This window comes from Chiloscyllium plagiosum, chromosome 32 (assembly GCF_004010195.1).
Source record: "Chiloscyllium plagiosum isolate BGI_BamShark_2017 chromosome 32, ASM401019v2, whole genome shotgun sequence".
NCBI lineage: Eukaryota > Metazoa > Chordata > Chondrichthyes > Orectolobiformes > Hemiscylliidae > Chiloscyllium > Chiloscyllium plagiosum.
The window spans coordinates 3,390,280-3,411,138 of record NC_057741.1 but is presented as its reverse complement, the minus strand read 5'-3'; positions in this window follow the sequence as shown (position 1 = coordinate 3,411,138).

Here is a 20,859-nt window from a genome sequence, read left to right as displayed (position 1 = left end):
AAGCAGATTGAGGATCAATGAGGCTCTCTGTACACCCAGCTCCCACTGTGGGGCCTTCCCTTTATGCATTTGGAAAGAGATACCAGCAACACGATACATTCCTGAGGGGTGGCCCTCTTCCTGATTTAGGTGGTGACCAATCACCTAAACTCAGCAACTGTGGAGGTGATTGCCTCTGGGGATTTGAAGTTTACTAAATAACTACGTTATAAAAGGCTGTGCATTCTGTCAATTGCTTTGCTCCTGCATCCTTTCAGCAATAGTTTGCTGTCTTTCTCTTCTAGGTCTCTGTTAGGTGTAGTTAGCTATCTTCCTTCTATGTACCTATCTTGTGTTGTTAGCCACTTCCTTACATTGGCTAAAGATTTCACCTTCTGGTACATAACTTCCATTATGTGATTTCTTTCCAGCTCCACTAGTTTATCAGACATCTCATTATACCATTTCTCTTTAGAATTCCAAAAGGCTACGACAACGGATGAATGGGCACCGCACAACAATCAACAGACAGGAGGGTTCCCTCCCAGTTGGGGAACACTTCAGTGGTCCAGGACATTCAGCCTCGGACCTTTGGGTGACCATCCTCCAAGGCGGAGTTCGGGACAGGCAAAAACGAAAAGTGGCCGAGCAGAGGCTGATAGCTAAGTTCCATACCCATAGGGAGGGCCTCAACTGGGACCTTGGGTTCACATCACATTACAGGTGACCACCATTGCACTATACACACACACACACACACAAACACACACACACACAGGGACTCCTATACACACACATACACACACACGTATATACAGACACGCACACAGACACTTACACACACTCCTACAGACATATACACTCTCTCTCACAGACACAGCCCCCTACCCCAGACACACCCACACACACACTCCTACAGACACACACACTCCCACACTCACACATGCATCCTCTCGCAGACTTAGACTCTTTACATTCACATACACACTCTCTCTCTCACACTCACAATCCCCTAACATAGACACACAGCCACATACGCACACACAAACCCACATGCACACATACACAGATATGTTTGTGGGATGAATTTGTACTTGCAGAGTTACATTGTACTTTGCTCAAAAACTGCATGAACACACACACACACACACACACATACTCCTACAGACACACACACCCCCACAGATACACAGGCATCCTCTCACAGACTTAGACACTTTACACTCATCCACACATATACACTCTCTCTCACAGACACTCACAACTCCCCATCTCAGACAAACAGACACACACACACAAACACAGACACACACACACATACACACACAAAAAAAAACCCACATGCACAAATACACATATTGGTTTGTGGGGAGAATTTGTACTTGCAGAGTTACATTGTACTTTGCTCAAAAACTGCATGAATCCACGTAAGACTCACTTTTTAGATTAGAATCAATCTAAACATCATGGCACAGACAGAGAACACAGGGGGCTAACACCTTCAACATCTTAACATCTTATCTGGCTGACCCCAATTGTTACAGTTAACCTGAGAATGTAACTTTTAAAATAAGTTTTGTGATTTACACATGAAAGAAGTGAAACTATCACTGTATTCGAACAGATGAGAGACTCAACAAACAATCAAGGTATTCTTCAATGTATAATTTCAGTTACATCACACTGTAGACTTTTGCTATAAATTCTGTGTCTTACAATTGTATCCTCCACTATCACCTGATGAAGGAGCAGCGCTCCGAAAGCTAGTGCTTCCAATTAAACCTGTTGGACTATAACCTGGCATTGTGTGATTTTTAACTTTGTACACCCCAGTCCAACACCGGCATCTCCAAATCATGATATTTATATTTGTCATTCTCTTTTCAATTTCATCGTACTCAGCAAATTGTAAAATGATTCAAATGGAGAGGGTCCTCAAGATATTTGAAGAGAATTAAGGTCCAAATATTATGTAATCAAAGGTAAATAATGCTTTGAAACTGATGAGTATGATAAAAACTCCAGGCTAAATGGATGAAATAAGAGCAGAACGTCGAAAAGCACTTAGAGAGAAAAGAATTAGAAATCAGAACAGAAATCTGTGATTAAATATATACCAAAGAATTTATTCCAAGTAACCTTGAAATATTCACTATCTATTAATTATTTCAGAAACATGGAGTTTAGAACTGAAAGCTTCATCAGCCACCTCATTGAAGTGAGCTTGAAAATGATAATAGCGAGAAATATGAATAATAATAATAAGGGATTTGAAGCAGAAAATAATAAAACACAGCCTGGATTTGGACCTGGAGCGAAAATAAGAAGGAGGATCTTTAGATTAGATTAGATTACATTACATTACAGTGTGGAAACAGGCCCTTCGGCCCAACAAGTCCACACCGACCTGCCGAAGCGAAACCCACCCATACCCCTACATTTACCCCTTACCTAACACTATGGGCAATTTAGCATGGCCAATTCACCTGACCTGCACATCTTTGGACTGTGGGAGGAAACCGGAGCACCCGGAGGAAACCCACGCAGACACGGGGAGAACGTGCAAACTCCACGCAGTCAGTCACCTGAGGCGGGAATTGAACCCGGGTCTCTGGCGCTGTGAGGCAGCAGTGCTAGTTAATCTCAGAACAATTTTCAATGACTACCCAGAAGTAAACAAGAATCATTATATATCCTTCATAGATCATGAAAAAGCATTTGATTTTGTTTGTCATTAAAAGTTATAAGACATGTTACTGAAATGTGACAATGATAGGTGCGTGTTTTATCCAGAACCTATGTTCAGGCTAAGTAGCAGCATCAGACTAGAAGAGGAAATATTAGATACATTTCAAACAAAGAGTTTATTAGATCTTCTAGTACCATTCAAGAAGAGAAGAGAGCGTTCCAGCCCAACATTAACTCCTCAGCAGTTCGGCTGTTAGTTACACTCACCTCCTACTTACAGGGTCCTAGTTTGGAACTATATAAAATGATGGGCAGACCACAACTACGGTAATGTAGGAAGTTCTGAAATTCATCTTATAGGAGGGATGTGCTGGCACTGGAGAAGGTGCAGAGAAGATTTACCAAGATGTTGCCTGGGTTGGAGAGTTTTAATTATGAAGGAAGATTGGACAGGCTGATGTTGCTTTCCTTGGAGCAGAGGAAACTGAGTCACCTAAAATTCTGAAAAGTCAGAGATAGGGTAGAGAGGAAGAATCGTTTCCCCTTGGTGGAGTGAGCAATGATCAGGGAGTATAAATTTAAGGAGAAGATGTGAGGGGAAACAAATTCACTGAGGGTGATAAGAATCTGGAACTCAATGAGGCAGAAACTCTCAAAACATTTAAGAAGTGGTTAGATGTGAACGTTCAATGCCAAGACATACAAGGCTATGGACTAAGTGCTGGGAAACGGGATAAGAATAATTAGATGTTTATTTTTGACAAAGTTTGGAGATGCCGATGTTGGAGTGAAGTTTACACCATTAAAAATCACACAACACCAGGTTATAGTCCAACAGGTTTATTTGGAAGCACTAGCTTTCGGAGCACTGCTCCTCCACCTGTTGAAGGAGCAGCTCTTTGAAAGCTAGTGCTTCCAAATAAACCTGTTGGACTATAACCTGGTGTTGTGTGATTTTTAACTTTATTTTTGACAAATGCAGACTTGACAGGCTGAGGGACTTTTATCTTTCCTCTTTGACTCAAGGTTCAAATCCCTCTTTGGGTGTCAACATGGAAATTCAGGGTAACCCGCTAGAGTCTGTTAAAGATGTTGCCTTTTGGATGAAATGTTAAACTGAGACTCCATCTGCAAACTTGACTGGGTGAAAAATATTGTATTTTTGTACATTGCTGCTTTTCAGAGTTTGCTGCATTCAAATTAGCCGTCAAGTTTCCTGCATTACAACGCTGGTTGCAAAAAACTTTGAAAAATACTTCATTCTCAGTAAAGTGTTTAAAAAATGTACAGTAGTCATGAAAAGTGCTGTACAAATGTAGTTCTTTTTTTAAAAATAGCTTGTTATTATCTCTAGGCATGACAAATTGCGGTGAAACATATTTATGAAGAGTTTAGCGATTTCCAAATATTTTCTTCTGTCTTCTTTCTTCTCAGCTTTGGATGCTTGGCCTCAGCATTGACTCAGGTCCGATTCCAGCCTCAGGCAACTGTCTGTGTGGAATTTGCACATTCTCCTCGTGTCTGCGAGGGTTTCCTCCGGGTGCTCCCGTTTCCTCCCACAATCCAAAGATGTGCAAAATTGCTCACAGCATTCAGGGATGTGCATTGGTCATAGGATATTAGTGTAAGGGAATGGATAGGTTACTCTTTGGAAGGTCAGTGTGGACTTGTTGGGTTGAAGGGCCTGTTTCCACACTGTAGGGATTCTATGATTCTATGACCCAGCGAAGCATCCTCTCAGCCTGGCCTGGCCATCTCTCTGCCTGGTGTGGCCATCTCCCAGCCTGGTGTGGCCATCTCTCCCAGCGGTGTGGCCATCTCCCAGCCTGGCCTGGCCATCTCCCAGCCTGGTGTGGCCATCTCCCAGCCTGGCCTGGCCATCTCTCTGCCTGGTGTGGCCATCTCCCAGCCAGGTGTGGCCATCTCCCAGCCAGGCCTGGCCATCTCCCAGCCTGGTGTGGCCATCTCCCAGCCTGGTGTGGCCATCTCCCCCAGCCTGGCATGGCCATCTCCCAGCCTGGTGTGGCCATCTCCCAGCCTGGCCTGGCCATCTCCCAGCCTGGTGTGGCCATCTCCCAGCCTGGCCTGGCCATCTCCCAGCCAGGCCTGGCCATCTCCCAGCCTGGTGTGGCCATCTCCCAACCTGGCCTGGCCATCTCTCTGCCTGGTGTGGCCATCTCCCAGCCTGGCCTGGCCATCTCCCAGCCTGGTGTGGCCATCTCCCAGTCTGGTGTGGCCATCTCCCAGCCTGGCCTGGCCATCTCCCAGCCTGGTGTGGCCATCTCCCAGCCTGGCCTGGCCATCTCCCAGCCAGGCCTGGCCATCTCCCAGCCAGGCCTGGCCATCTCCCAGCCTGGTGTGGCCATCTCCCAGCCAGGCCTGGCCATCTCCCAGCCTGGTGTGGCCATCTCCCAGCCAGGCCTGGCCATCTCTCTGCCTGGTGTGGCCATCTCCCAGCCTGGTGTGGCCATCTCCCAGCATGGCCTGGCCATCTCCCAGCCTGGTGTGGCCATCTCCCAGCCTGGTGTGGCCATCTCCCAGCCTGGCCTGGCCATCTCCCAGCCTGGTGTGGCCATCTCCCAGCCTGGTGTGGCCATCTCCCAGCCTGGCCTGGCCATCTCTCTGCCTGGTGTGGCCATCTCCCAGCCTGGCCTGGCCATCTCCCAGCCTGGTGTGGCCATCTCCCAACCTGGCCTGGCCATCTCTCTGCCTGGTGTGGCCATCTCCCAGCCTGGCCTGGCCATCTCCCAGCCAGGCCTGGCCATCTCCCAGCCTGGTGTGGCCATCTCCCAGCCAGGCCTGGCCATCTCCCAGCCTGGTGTGGCCATCTCCCAACCTGGCCTGGCCATCTCTCTGCCTGGTGTGGCCATCTCCCAGCCTGGTGTGGCCATCTCCCAACCTGGCCTGGCCATCTCTCTGCCTGGTGTGGCCATCTCCCAGCCTGGCCTGGCCATCTCCCAGCCAGGCCTGGCCATCTCCCAGCCTGGTGTGGCCATCTCCCAACCTGGCCTGGCCATCTCTCTGCCTGGTGTGGCCATCTCCCAGCCTGGCCTGGCCATCTCCCAGCCAGGCCTGGCCATCTCCCAGCCTGGTGTGGCCATCTCCCAACCTGGCCTGGCCATCTCTCTGCCTGGTGTGGCCATCTCCCAGCCTGGTGTGGCCATCTCCCAACCTGGCCTGGCCATCTCTCTGCCTGGTGTGGCCATCTCCCAGCCTGGCCTGGCCATCTCCCAGCCAGGCCTGGCCATCTCCCAGCCTGGTGTGGCCATCTCCCAACCTGGCCTGGCCATCTCTCTGCCTGGTGTGGCCATCTCCCAGCCTGGCCTGGCCATCTCCCAGCCAGGCCTGGCCATCTCCCAGCCTGGTGTGGCCATCTCCCAACCTGGCCTGGCCATCTCTCTGCCTGGTGTGGCCATCTCCCAGCCTGGTGTGGCCATCTCCCAGCCTGGCCTGGCCATCTCCCAGCCAGGCCTGGCCATCTCCCAGCCTGGTGTGGCCATCTCCCAACCTGGCCTGGCCATCTCTCTGCCTGGTGTGGCCATCTCCCAGCCTGGCCTGGCCATCTCCCAGCCAGGCCTGGCCATCTCCCAGCCTGGTGTGGCCATCTCCCAACCTGGCCTGGCCATCTCTCTGCCTGGTGTGGCCATCTCCCAGCCTGGCCTGGCCATCTCCCAGCCAGGCCTGGCCATCTCCCAGCCTGGTGTGGCCATCTCCCAACCTGGCCTGGCCATCTCTCTGCCTGGTGTGGCCATCTCCCAGCCTGGTGTGGCCATCTCCCAACCTGGCCTGGCCATCTCTCTGCCTGGTGTGGCCATCTCCCAGCCTGGCCTGGCCATCTCCCAGCCAGGCCTGGCCATCTCCCAGCCTGGTGTGGCCATCTCCCAACCTGGCCTGGCCATCTCTCTGCCTGGTGTGGCCATCTCCCAGCCTGGCCTGGCCATCTCCCAGCCAGGCCTGGCCATCTCCCAGCCTGGTGTGGCCATCTCCCAACCTGGCCTGGCCATCTCTCTGCCTGGTGTGGCCATCTCCCAGCCTGGTGTGGCCATCTCCCAACCTGGCCTGGCCATCTCTCTGCCTGGTGTGGCCATCTCCCAGCCTGGCCTGGCCATCTCCCAGCCAGGCCTGGCCATCTCCCAGCCTGGTGTGGCCATCTCCCAGCCTGGCCTGGCCATCTCCCAGCCAGGCCTGGCCATCTCCCAGCCTGGTGTGGCCATCTCCCAACCTGGCCTGGCCATCTCTCTGCCTGGTGTGGCCATCTCCCAGCCTGGCCTGGCCATCTCCCAGCCAGGCCTGGCCATCTCCCAGCCTGGTGTGGCCATCTCCCAACCTGGCCTGGCCATCTCTCTGCCTGGTGTGGCCATCTCCCAGCCTGGTGTGGCCATCTCCCAACCTGGCCTGGCCATCTCTCTGCCTGGTGTGGCCATCTCCCAGCCTGGCCTGGCCATCTCCCAGCCAGGCCTGGCCATCTCCCAGCCTGGTGTGGCCATCTCCCAACCTGGCCTGGCCATCTCTCTGCCTGGTGTGGCCATCTCCCAGCCTGGCCTGGCCATCTCCCAGCCAGGCCTGGCCATCTCCCAGCCTGGTGTGGCCATCTCCCAACCTGGCCTGGCCATCTCTCTGCCTGGTGTGGCCATCTCCCAGCCTGGTGTGGCCATCTCCCAACCTGGCCTGGCCATCTCTCTGCCTGGTGTGGCCATCTCCCAGCCTGGCCTGGCCATCTCCCAGCCAGGCCTGGCCATCTCCCAGCCTGGTGTGGCCATCTCCCAACCTGGCCTGGCCATCTCTCTGCCTGGTGTGGCCATCTCCCAGCCTGGCCTGGCCATCTCCCAGCCAGGCCTGGCCATCTCCCAGTAGGACTGATGTTAGGGGTAGGTTCTTCACTCAGCGAGTCGTTAGTTCATGGAATGCCCTGCCAGTAACAGTGGTGGACTCTCCCTCTTTATGGGCATTTAAGAGGGCATTGGATAGGTATATGGAGGATAGTGGGTTAGTGTAGTTTAGGTGGGCTTGGATCGGCGCAACATCGAGGGCCCAAGGGCCTGTACTGCGCTGTATTCTTCTATGTTCTATGTTCTATGGTGTGGCCATCTCTCTGCCTGGGGTGGTAAGCTGCCATCCTGGTGTGGTGGACTTTCAGGCCAGCATGGCAGTCTCCTGGCCCGGTGCAGTGGCCGTTCTGTAACTCATGGCGGTCTCTTGATGTGGATCTCTGCCTTCAACGTGTTCCCAGAGCGAGCTCCAGGCTTCGAGGGCATCGAGGTGAGCTCTGGCGGTTGGGGTCTAGGCCTGGAGTAGGTGCTGCTCAGGACTATCGGAAGGACTGTTATTCCAAACTTTTTATTTCTCTATTTTCTAATTTATTCCTATAATCTGCAATGCCGGACTCTCTCTTTCTTTATTTTCCTAATATTTCTTTCCTTGTACTGAAGATTCTGTGTTTCAGTACTTTGTACCTAAGATGGCGCCATAATTGGAGACTTGTAAACTTTTCACTTGTAGTTATTTGTGTACATGTAGCAATAGAACTAATTCAATTCAATTATTGTCTTTGTGGTTTTTTTTTTCTACTGAGTTTATGCTAGTGACTCATTGAATAAGGAAGAAGACAGAAGAAAATTAATATGGCACTAACTTTGAGTTTATGGGAGCTCACTTTATTTCACTTTCAATCTCTGTCCCCTACTTTCCCAATGCTCTAGAGATAAATTGGCCAGGGAGCAGCTTGGAAGGAATAAAAAAGTGTAATCTGCACCCTCCTCCCCTTCTCGTCAGTTATGACCCATCTTACATGAGAAACTTGGAAACGTTCAATGTAAAGTTATGAGATACTGGCAGATACCTTCTCACAAATATACTTTATTTAAGAGTGAACATGAAGCACAGGAAGACAAGAGCCCAGTGATATTACCACCAGACTATTAATCCAGAGACCCAGTTTATGTTCTGGGGACTCAGTGGAATCCCATCATGGCAGATCATGGAATTTGAATTCAGTACAAAGTTAAATTAATGGTTTCATAGCCGTCATTAAACTTTATTGATATTGTAAAAACTAGCTGGTTCACTAATGCCTGCTGGGGAAGGAAATCTGATATCCTTATCTGGATCTCGGTGACTCCAGAAAAACAGCAATGTGGTTGACTATCAACTGCCCTTTGAAATGGCCGAGCAAGCCTCTCAGTTGTGTACCATTCTGGTCTCCTTCCTAACAGAAGGATGTTGAGAAACCTGAAAGGGTTCAGAAAAGATTTACAAGGATGTTGCCAGGGTTGGGGGGTTTGGGCTATAGGGAGAGGCTAAATAGACTGGGGCTGTTTTCCCTGGAGCATCAGAGGCTGAGGTTTATAAAATCATAAGGGGCATGGATAGGGATAATCATGATTTGGAGATGCCGGTGTTGGACTGGGGCATACAAAGTTATAAATCACACAACACCAGGTTATAGTCCAAAAGGTTTAATTGGATGCAGTAGCTTTCGGAGCGCTGCTCCTTCATCAGGTTAAAAATCACACAACACCGGGTTATAGTCCAACAGGTTTAATTGGAAGCACTAGCTTTCGGAGCGACGCTCCTTCATCAGGTGATAGTGGAGGATACAATTGTAAGGCACAGAATTTATAGCAAAAATTTACAGTGTGATGTAACTGAAATTATACATTGAAAAATACTTTGATTGTCTGTTGAGTCTTTCATCTGTTAGAATACAGTGATAGTTTCACTTCTTTCATGTGTAAATCACAAACACTTTTCTTAAAAGTTACATTCTCGGGTTAGCTGTTAACAATGGTGATAGCTAGACAATATGTTGAAGGTGTTAGCCCCCTGTGTTCTCTGTCTGTGCCATGATGTATAGATTGATTCCAATCTAAAAAGTGAGATAACAGAGTCTTACGTGGATTCATGCAGTTTTTGAGCAAAGTACAATGTAACTCTGCAAGTACAAATTCACCCCACAAAATATATGTGTGCATGTGGGTCTTTGTGTCTGTCTGTGTGTGCGTATAAGGGTTTGGGGTTGTGAGTATGAGAGAGAGTATGTGCGTGTAGTGAGTGTAGAGTGTCTTAAGTCTGTGAGGGGGTGCATGTGTGAGTGTGGGAGTGTGTGTGCGTGTCTGGGGTGGGGGCTTGCGAGTGTCTGTGAGAGAGAGTGCATATGTGCGTGCATGAATGTAGAGTCGTCTAAGTCTCTGAGAGGATGCATGTGTGAGTGTGGGAGCGTGTGTGCCTGTATGGGTGTGTGTGAGTGTCTGTGTATATGTGTGTCCGTGTGTATGTGTGTGTGTAGGAGTGTCTGTGTGTGTGTGTATACAGTGCAATGGTGGTCACCTGTAGTGTGACATGAACCTAAGGTCCCGGTTGAGGCCCTCCCTATGAGTACCGAACTTAGCTATCAGCCTCTGCTCGGCCGCTTTTTGTTTTTGCCTGTCCTGAAATCTGTCTTGGAGGATGGTCACCCGAAGGTCTGAGGTCAAGATGTCCTGGACCACTGAAGTGTTTCCCAACTGGAAGGGAACCCTCCTGTCTGTTGATTGTTGCGCGGTGCCCATTCATCCGTTGTCGTAGCCTTTCCTCGGTTACCCCAATGTACCATGCCTCCGGGCATCCTTGCCTGCAACGTCCAGTCAAGCAAAAGCCTAATATAATCATACTCACAGAATCATACCCTATAGACAATGTGCCCGACAGCACCATTACCATCCCTGGATATATCCTATCTCATTGGCACACCAGACCCAACAAAGGTGGTGGCAGAGTGATATAAAGTGGGGAAGGAGTTACTCTAGGAGTCCTTAACATTGACTCCAAACCACATGCAGTCCAATGGCATCTGATTAGGTGTTAATTTTAAAACTAAGATAGATAATGTTTTGTTCACCAATGGTATGGATATGGACGAAAGGCAAGTATATGGAGCTTGGCCACAGATCAGCCAGGATCTCATTGAATGGTTGAAGAGCCTCAAAGGGCTGAATGGTCTACTTTTGCTCCTATCTTCCTAACAGGTCAAATAGGGCAGGGAACGTGCTGCTGACTACTAGATAAGCCCCTCCTCCCCAGCTAATAAAGCAGTACTCCTGCATACTCCTGCAGATCATCACTTGGAGAAAGCACTGAGGATAGCAAAACCTGCTTTGGGTGGGAGATTTCAAAGTCGATCACCAGGATTGTCTAGTCAGCAGATAACTACTGACAAAGGTGGCCAAATCCTGAAAAACATAGCTGCCAGACTGGGTCTGCAGTACCAACAAGAGAGACCTCATCCTCACCGATCTGCCTGCCACAGACACATCTGTCCAAGACAGTATCGGTAAGAGTGACCACCACACAGTCCTTGATGCCCAGTGTGGATCCCACAAGGGCCACTCTTCTCTTGATCTCATTACAGCCTGAGTCCTAATGAAAAGACCTGAGTTCCAGAAATGAGGCGAGAGTGACAGTCTTTGATATCGAGGCCACAAGTGTGGCAGCAAGGAACCCTAGCAGAACCAGAATGAATGCGAATTGGTGGAAAGGTCTCAGCTGGTTGGAGTTATACCTGGCACAAAGACAAATGGGTTGTATTTATTGGAGGTCAGGATATCACTGCAGGAGTTCCTCAGGGTAGCGAACTCGGCCTGAACATCTTCAGCTGCTTCATCAATGACCTTCCCCATTCCTCTTGCCCCCCCCCCCCCCATTATAAGGTCAGATAGTAAGGCTGATAATTACACAATGTTCAGCACCATTCATGACTTCTCAGATACTGAAGCAATCCATGTGTAAACACAACAAGGCTTGGACAATAGCCTAGCTTGGGCTGAAGACTAACAATTGTGCAAATGCCAGGCAATGACCATCTCCAATAAGAAACAATCTAACCACTGCTTCTTGACATTCAGTGGCATTATCATGACTGAATCCTCCACTATCATCATCCTGGGGGTTACCATTGACCAGAAATTCAACTGGACTCCCCAGATAAACACAAGGGCAGATTGGAGGTGAGGAATACTGCAGAGGGTAAATCATCTCTTTGACTCTCTAAAGCCTGTCCACCACCTACAAGTCACAGATCAGGAATACCTGGATGGGTGCAGCTCCAACAACACGAGAGGTTTGACACCATCCAAGACAAAGCAGCTGCTTGTTTGGTACATATGTTCAAATCAATCTCTCTCCACAATTGAAACTCAATAGCACCATTTACAAGATGTACTGCAGAAATTCACCAAGAGTCCTCATACAATACCTTCCAAAAGCAGTTGAAATATATTAGATCCTGAGGGATCTTGACTGAGTGAATATTGAAAGTTTTCCTCTTTTGGAAGAACCTAGAACTAGGACTTACTATTTAAAGATAAGTGGCCACCCACTTAACACATAGATGAGCAGAACCTTTCTCACTGTACTTCAAGGTGATGGACAAGGCATCTTTGAATATTTTTAAAGCATAGATGGATAGATTCATGGTAATTAAGGTGTGAAATGTAATTGGGGTATAGAATTATATACTAGTGGAAACAGAATATCTTTCTTTACCCCGTCAAAGCTGTTCATAATTTTGAACACTTCAATAAGTTCACCCTTTAATCTTCTGTGCTCCAAGGAGAATAATCCCAACTTTTCCCATCTTTCCTTGGATTTAAAATCCCTCATTCCTGGTATTATTCTAGTAAATCTCTCTAGGGCTTAAACATCCTTCCCTTCATAAGGTGCTCAGGACTGAAACCAATGCTCCAACTCAGGTCTGATCAATGATTTGTATAGGTATAACATCACTTCCTTGTTTTTGTACTCTATGCCTCTATGTATAAACCCAAGGATCTTATAAGCATTCTTAAGAACTGTTTCAACTTGCCTGGCCACCTTTAAAGAATTATGCATGTGAACACCAGGGTGTCTCTGCTCCTGTACTCCCCTCACAGCTGTGTCATTGAGCCTGTACAGACACTCTGTGTTACTTCTACCAAAATGTATCACCTCCCATTTCTCTGCACCGAAATTCATCTGCCAGGTGTCTGCCCATTTGGCCAACTTGTCAATGTCACCCTGAAGTTGCTTAGCATCATCCTCCCAATTCACTATCGTCTTCTCGCTTGGTATCTTATGCAAATTGAGAGATTTTGCCCTCAACACCAATCTCCAACTCATGTGTGTAAATTTGAAAAAGCAAGGGTTCCTTCCCTGGGGAACACCACTTCCAATTCGTTGTGAACGTGAGAAATGCCCGTCTATACCTATCTTCGGTTTCCTTTGTTTCAATCATCTTCTAGCTCATGCTGCCAAGGACCCATCAATCCCAAACATTTCCAATTTACTAACCAACGCCCACTATATTGAATGCTCTCTACAAATCCAACTGTAAAACACCACATCATTACCCTCACCCACTGCCTGTGTCACCTCAGCAAAGAACTCAAGACTGGTTCAACCCTGGTTTGAATCCCACCATGACAGATGGTGAAATTTGAAATTCAATAAAAATCTGGAATTAGGAGTCTAATAATAACCATGAATCTATTGTCGATTTTTGGAAGAAACAATCTGTTCACTACTGTACCTTAGGGCATTCTTACCCAGTCTGGCCTACATGTGACTCCAGACCCACAGCAATGTGGCTGACTTTTAATTTCCCTTGAGGCAATCATAAATGATGGCCTAGCCAGTGATGCCCACATCCCATGAATGAACGAAAAATACCAAATTTGTCAGGCATATCCCGCCCTTGATAAAGCCATGTTGACTGTCTAGTATTAAATTAATCTTCTCTAGGTGTAAATTGACTTTATTCTCTATTATAGCCTCCTTGAAGTTGTCCACTATTGATTTCAAATGGATATTTTTGCAGTTTCTTGAGTTATCCTTTGCCCCGTTCTGAAACAGCAATGTCACAAGTGCAATTCCTGGTCCCCGGGACTAATTCTCTGTTCAGAAAGGTCTAGAAAGTTTCTGTCAACAGCTTTGCAATTTGCTGTCTTTCCTCTCTTAGCAATCTAGGCTGTAACCCATGCCTGCCTGGAGACTTCTCTACTTGGAGTGCTGCCAGTCTTTTCGGACCTCTTCATTATCTATCACTACATGATCTTGGCTGTAAACTAGACTGTTTGTCTCTTGAACTATTGAGTCACCCAGAATTATACCTCAGCTAATCTGCCTACCAGTCTCTCTCACATAACACTTCCATTTTCAATGCAGCCATTGTCACTATTTTCTGATTTGGTAAAGACAGAAGTGAAGCATTCATTTAGTAACTCTGCCATATCTTTTGCTCATTGAGCAGCTTGCTCTGCTTATTCCCTCATGAATGTATTACTTTTAAATTGTTTGAAGAACATTGTACTGTTTGTTTTAATGTAGCCTGCCATCCTTTCCTCATGCTTCCTCATAGCCGTCCTTATTCCAGTCTTAGCCTGTCTTAGAATTATAGAATCCCTATAGTGAAGAAAGAGGCCATTTGGCCCATTGAGTCTGCACCAACCCTCCGAAGAGCATCCCACTCAGACCCTTCTCCCCAGTCTACCCTAGGGTAATTGAAATCACCAACTACCACAACCCTATTTGTCCTGCAGATTTTCATCTGCCTACGAATGTTCTCTTCTGCTCCCTCCCCATAATTTGGAGGATTATAATGAACACCTGACAAAATCACTGCTCCAACCTCCAACCATTTAGATTCGATTTCAGGAAATGTATCTCATTCAAGGGTAGTGATACTCTCTTTGACCAAGACTGCTACAGTTCCTCCCTTTTTATCCACCTGGTTTCTACCAAAAGCCTTAGAACCCAGTCCCGCGCTGGCTTGAGCCACATTTCTGTCAATGCTGCAATGTCATGTACCTCTGGAGAAATTTCTGCTTCCAGAACCCCAGTTCCTTTCACAATACTCTGTGGATTTACATACATACAATTTAACCTCGCCCTTATCTCTTTCTTGTCCATTGTGAGGCAATAATTTCTTTCTTCACTGCCAGTGCTCGAACTTTCCTTCATTTCTTTTTCCCTGTTCCCCATCTTCTGTCTTTTGCAGTCTTTGGTACTTCCAAAACTAGGCCTATTAGTCAACCTACCCCCTGCCTTACAAGTTTAAATCCATCCTCACCACATTATTAACTTTCTCAGCTCGGAGCTTCATTCTGTTTTTGCTCAGGTGACCAGCTTTTTCCTTTCCCAAAAATGATCCCAATGTCCCCAAAAATGTAAACCCTTCCCTTCTACACCATCCCTCAAGCCACACATTCATCACTCTGTGCTTAAATTGTGAAGCACATAGCACAGGTAGTATTTCTGAGATTGCTACCCTTGTGGTCCTACGTTTCAACCTACTCCCTGACTCCTGAAACTGATCCAGCAAGTCCTCCAAGCTGTCCCTATGAATGTAGTTAGTTCCCACATGAGTCACAACCATTGGATGTTCATCCTCTCTTTCTGGAAGTTTATCCAGTCATTTCATTAAATCCTGAAGCCTTGCACTAGAGAGACAAAAGGGATTCAGGATCTCAGCTGCAAACAAGACTGTCTATCCCTTGAACTATTGAGTCACCCACAACTACTACATTAACTAATCTGCTACCAGTCTCTCTATCTTTCCCCAGAGTAGCCTTGGCCACCATAGTACTGTGGTTTTCCCTTGAGTCATCCAGCCCCAACTCAGTTATGTTGCTCACTGAATCCGCAACTAAAATTTTGCAGGAGAGGATGCGAAGTTGACTGTACAATCAACAATATTAAATAGCAGAATAGATTTGAGGGGCTTAGTGATCGACTGTTGCTCCTAACTTGTATGTTCATACACTCACAGGCCAAGCCAGGTGAGGTTAGCACATCTGAGGGAGAATGTTTACTTCAAAATACTCTTTCTCAAGTGCACAAATAAAGCTGCTTTGACGAATGTAAGAAGGAAATGGTATTCCCCGACTGGTACTGAAAGTATCACAGCACAGCTGTCTGGACAGCTGTAAGATTCATTGACATTGGCTCAGAAGGTGTTGCAAATCACTTACTGTGGTCAACCACATTTCCAGTTGGTTTGACTTATCAAGCGATTGGGAACAGATGTGTGAGACTGAGAGAGTGGGGTTGGTGAAGTTCAGTCCATCCCCACTGTAATCATCTCACGCACAAGGCATTTCTTGTATGTACACTTTACTGGGTTCCTCACGCACATTTCCACTCTCCCCTAAAATGCACTCCTTTAGCACTTACCCATGGACCACAGTATATTGTGAGTGAGACAAAACATGAAGAGGGAACTCCATGTGACTTTGTGGAATGTGCAAAATCTATTTGACAAAGACAAGAGCTCCTCAGTCCAGCGTTGAAGTACTCTAGCTTTCAGGAGGTATCACAATACTGTTTCATGTGAAACCCAACTAACAGAGAAGGCCCTCATTAATCAAGTTAGCAGTGGCTCCCTGTTCTCTGGACAGGCAACACAAACTGTGAGGTCTGAGAAGCCGGTGTTGGGTTTGCTATCATAGATTCATACAGCACAGAAACAAACTCCTCCGTCCAACTCGTCCATGTCAACCAGATCTCCTAAATTAATCTCGTCCTTTTTGCCACACTCGGCCCATATCCCTCCAAACCCTTCCTCTTCATCTACCCAACCAGATGCCTTTTCAATGTTGTAATTGTACCAGACTCCACCACTTCCTCTGGCAGCTCATTCCACAGACACACAACCCTCTGTGTGAAAAAGTTACCTCTTAGGTCCATTTTAAGTCTTTCCCCTCTCACCTAACCCTATGACTCTAGTTTTGGACTGCCCCTACCCTGGGGAAAAATATGCCCCTTTGATTTTATAAACTTCTTTAAGATCACCTCTCAGCCTCCCAGGGAAAACAGACTCAGCCTACCCAGCCTCCACTAGTAGTTCAACCCTCCAACCCTGGTAACATCCTTACAAATCTTTTCTGAATTTTTAAAATTTTAACAACATCCTTCCTGTATCAGGGAGACCAGAATTGAAAGCAGAATTCCAAAAGTGGCCTAACCAATGCCCTCTACAGCTGCAACATGACCTCCCGACCCCTATATTCAATGCACTAGCAAGTTGATATTTCAAGAAGTTGGGATATAACTCTGCCATCGGTGAAAAAGTATACAACAAGGGTCAGTGAAAATGTCCCAATAATCATTAAACCTTGGGATATTGAAGGCCAATTCTATGAGGACTTGGTCAAACTCTTGTGATGGGGCACTGCAGGGATAGGAGCTTATTTATCATTTATCTCAAGAGGTTTGGAATATAAAAGCAACGATGTGCTTCTGAGACTTTATAAAGTTCTAGTTAGGCCCCATTTAGAATACTGAGTCCAATCTTGGGCCCCACACCTGAGGAAGGACACACTGGCACTGCAATGTGTCCAGCGGAGATTCACATGGATGATCCCTGGAATGATAGGCCTAACATACGATGAATGGCTGAGGATCCTGGGACTGTATTCATTAGAGTTTAGAAGGTTGAGGGGAAATCTAATAGAAACTTACAAGATAATGCATGGCTTATAAAGGGTGGATGCTGGGAAGTTGTTTCCGTTAGGCGGGGAGACTAGGACGTTGTGGGCTTAGCCTTAAAATTAGAGGGGGTCAATTTAGAACAGAAATTAGGAGACATTAGAGAGTTGTGGGCCTGTGGAATTCATTGCCACAGAGCGCAGTGGAGGCCGGGACGTTAAATGTCTTCAAGGCAGAGATTGATAAATTCTTGATCTCGCAAGGAATTAAGGGCTACGGGGAGAGTGCGGGTAAGTGGCGTTGAAATGCCCATCAGCCATGAATAAATGGTGGAGTGGACTCAATGGGCCGAATGGCCTTGCTTCCATTCCTATGTCTTATGGTGTTATGGCCTTATTGCCAGGCCTGGAATGGTGCTTTCGGGTATCAGGGTGTGTGGTAATGTAATGGCAATGTATTTCTTGTCCTAAGTCTTTGAAGCCACTGGAATAATGTCAATCCCAGCATAAACAGAAAGCCAAAGAACAAAAACACTTGCATGCTCCCAAGGTCGAATCAGAGGCACCAGATTTCCTTTATCTTTATCCAGCAGAGCAATGTCAAAGGTGTTATGATCACCTCATGAAAGGAGTGGAGTGTTCTACACGCCATGGTCCCTGTGGACCTCTACGTCACGATGACATTTACTATTGCACCAAAATGAAGACCAATGTGCACTTGATCCCAAAAATTTAAATGTGCAGAAACTGGTATCTGTACAGTGCTGGGACCAATTCAGGTTCAGACATGAGAAATTACTGGGACTGAAGGAAACCCAAGTGTTGATGTTGAAATGGCACAGTCAGCTGTTAGAGCCACAATGCTGGAAGCTGGTAATGAAGTCCTGAGATCACAGACTAGATTGTTTTGATGAAAATGAGATCAAATTAAAGAACTGCTACAGAAAAGCAGCAAGCATGGCTAGGAACTAAGAGACTGCTAAGAAATCGCTCCCAAGAGAGAAAAAGGCTGGAACAGAAGCTGCATAGGAGCCCAGACAGACGTAGACCAAGAGAGCCACACAGCTATGGTGACCATCACAGCTGGATCATATGGCGCTGTAGGCTGTGTATGGCTGTCTTTCTCTCATGCTGTGGCTCTTCTTTTTTTAGATTACATTACAGTGTAGAAACAGGCCCTTCGGCCCAACAAGTCCACACCGACCCGCCGAAGCGAAACCCACCCATACCCCTACATTTACCCCTTACCTAACACTACGGGCAATTTAGCATGGCCAATTCACCTGACCCTGCACATCTTTTGGACTGTGGGAGGAAACCGGAGCACCCGGAGGAAACCCACGCAGACACGGGGAGAACGTGCAAACTCCACACAGTCAGTCGCCTGAGGCGGGAATTGAACCCGGGTCTCAGGCACTGTGAGGCAGCAGTGCTAACCACTGTGCCACCGTGCCGCCCAACGGTGTTCTGTTCTCAACATAGCTGGGAATCCCTCCTGACGGACAGGGGAGTTATCAAAGAGCACTGGGCTGAGTACTTCAGGGACAGACGTGCTTAACTGCCTCTCTATTCCCATGAATAGGAATGCTATACAAACTTCCAGACAATTCCAAATGTGAAAACCTGGACAGCAAACCCTGTTACTGAGCTTGACAAAGCTATCATGTCCTGATTCTCAAGGAATGCTTCATACTTGGATGGGATCCCAGGAGTAATGTACAAATTAAGGGCGGCCTGGTGACACAGTGGTTAGCACTGCTGCCTCATAGCACCAGGGACTTGGGTTCGATTCCAGCCTCGGGTGACTGTCTGGCTGAAGTTTACACATTCTCACCATGACTATGTGGGTTTCCTTCAGGTGCTATGGTTTCCTCCCACAGTCCAAAGGTATGCAGGTTAGGTGGCTTAACCATGGGAAATGTGGGTTACAGAGGTAGAGTTGGGATCTGGGTCTGGATGGGATGCCTTTTAGAGGGTTAATGCAGGACTCGATGGGCCGAATGACCTCTTTCCGCACTGGCCGGGTTTCATGAAATTTGGAAAATTCCCTAGAGATCTGTGAAAGGAATGCAAACACAAGTTCTCAAGCAGATTCTTGAGAAGGAAGGAGCAGGGAGCCTGTTATGTGGAAGTGAAAAGTCAGCTTGGAGAGATCACTGAGGCATAAGACAGAGGCCTAGCAATATATGACAGTCTAAGCTCATGGCAAGCAAGACCATAGCTGTACATAGGAATAAACTATCTGCGCCCTCAACTGACTGCATTTTCCTGTGATGGCACTGAAGGGGATAGATGTAGATGAGAAATAAGAGGTGACTGAGGATAGATACTCAGGAGCATCACAGCAGCAGAAAAGAAGCTGGTGACTCTCTGACTAGGACTAACCAGATAAACATGGGAGCAGTAGGAGGAAGTCCACTCCTGATAGGAGGGTGATGCCTCCCGATCTGTCCATGATTTCATCTCTTCTGGAAGTCTACCCTCCATAGATTCCATCACCATAGTGTTCCAACTCTGTTTCTAACTCCTTCTCAAAATCTTCAAATTAGACTGCCTGGTAGACTTATTGTTTTTCATGTCCCTACCCCAATGAACTGATAAACTCCTGTCTTGACTCTTATTTCTTTCTCATTTGTCCAGTCTCTCCTCACCACTAGCTTCAGTTACTCTAATACTTTCCAATTTCCTGGGCCTAGCCATGTCTCTTTCACCATGGACATCTAATCTCTCTGTACGTCCAACCAGCACCAGGATAGTCTGGGCCTCTGCACTCCTTGGATAGACCTTCAACCAATTTCCAACACAAGTTCCGGTAGAACCCTTTCTTACATTGAACAACTTTTCCTTTAACTTCACTCCTCCCTCCAAATAAATGGTGCTGTTATGGTTGCTCACATAGGTTGTGGATATGCCTATGTTTTTTTGGTGGGATATGTGGACTCTTCTTTGATTTAGTGATAATTGGCCACACCTCAATGCTTTTTCTAAGATATTGATAGTATGTTGGTTCTATTTCCTGATTGTACCTGACCCGAACTGGAAATTGTATTAAATTTGCCTCCAATTTACACTCTTCACATGGTTTACCCCCTTTCTCTCAATTTCCCCAGAATGAAGGAAAAGCTGACCAACAAATATTCGCTGCAAATCTACCAACTTCCTTGGCTACACTTGCTTATACACTGCTTCCTGTCAAGGTTCTATTCCATTCTCCTAGTTTCAGCAAGTGTTTCTGGTTTGTAATCCTTTTACCTGGACTGAGGAAACTCCCTGGAAGAAAGTGCGGACTGCAGATGCTGGAGACCAGAGTTGAAAAATGTGTTGCTGGAAAAGCGCAGCAGGTCAGGCAGCATCCAAGGAGCAGGAGAATCCACGTTTCGGGCATGAGCCCTTCTTCAGGAATGAGTGAGGAAACTCCCTAACTGGTTGACAAGGTCCTCAACTGTGTCCATATGATTCCTGCACTTCCAATCTCATGCCACCCTCTCCCTTCCAGAACCACAATAGGGTTGACCTTGCTCCCACCTTCAACTCCATTGAAGGGAAGCCTCTACGCACTATCATTTCTCTTGCCTCCCCTTGCAGCATTCCCCATGCTCCAATCTTCAATCACCTCCCTCCCCTTTCCCAGGGACCTTTCCATGGAAGCAAAGGAGGGGATTCACCTGCTCGTTGATCTCCTTTTTCTCCACATAGTCCAAGGCCGAATGTATTGCCCATTCCTAATTGCTTTGAAGAAGCTGCCTTCCTGAACCAC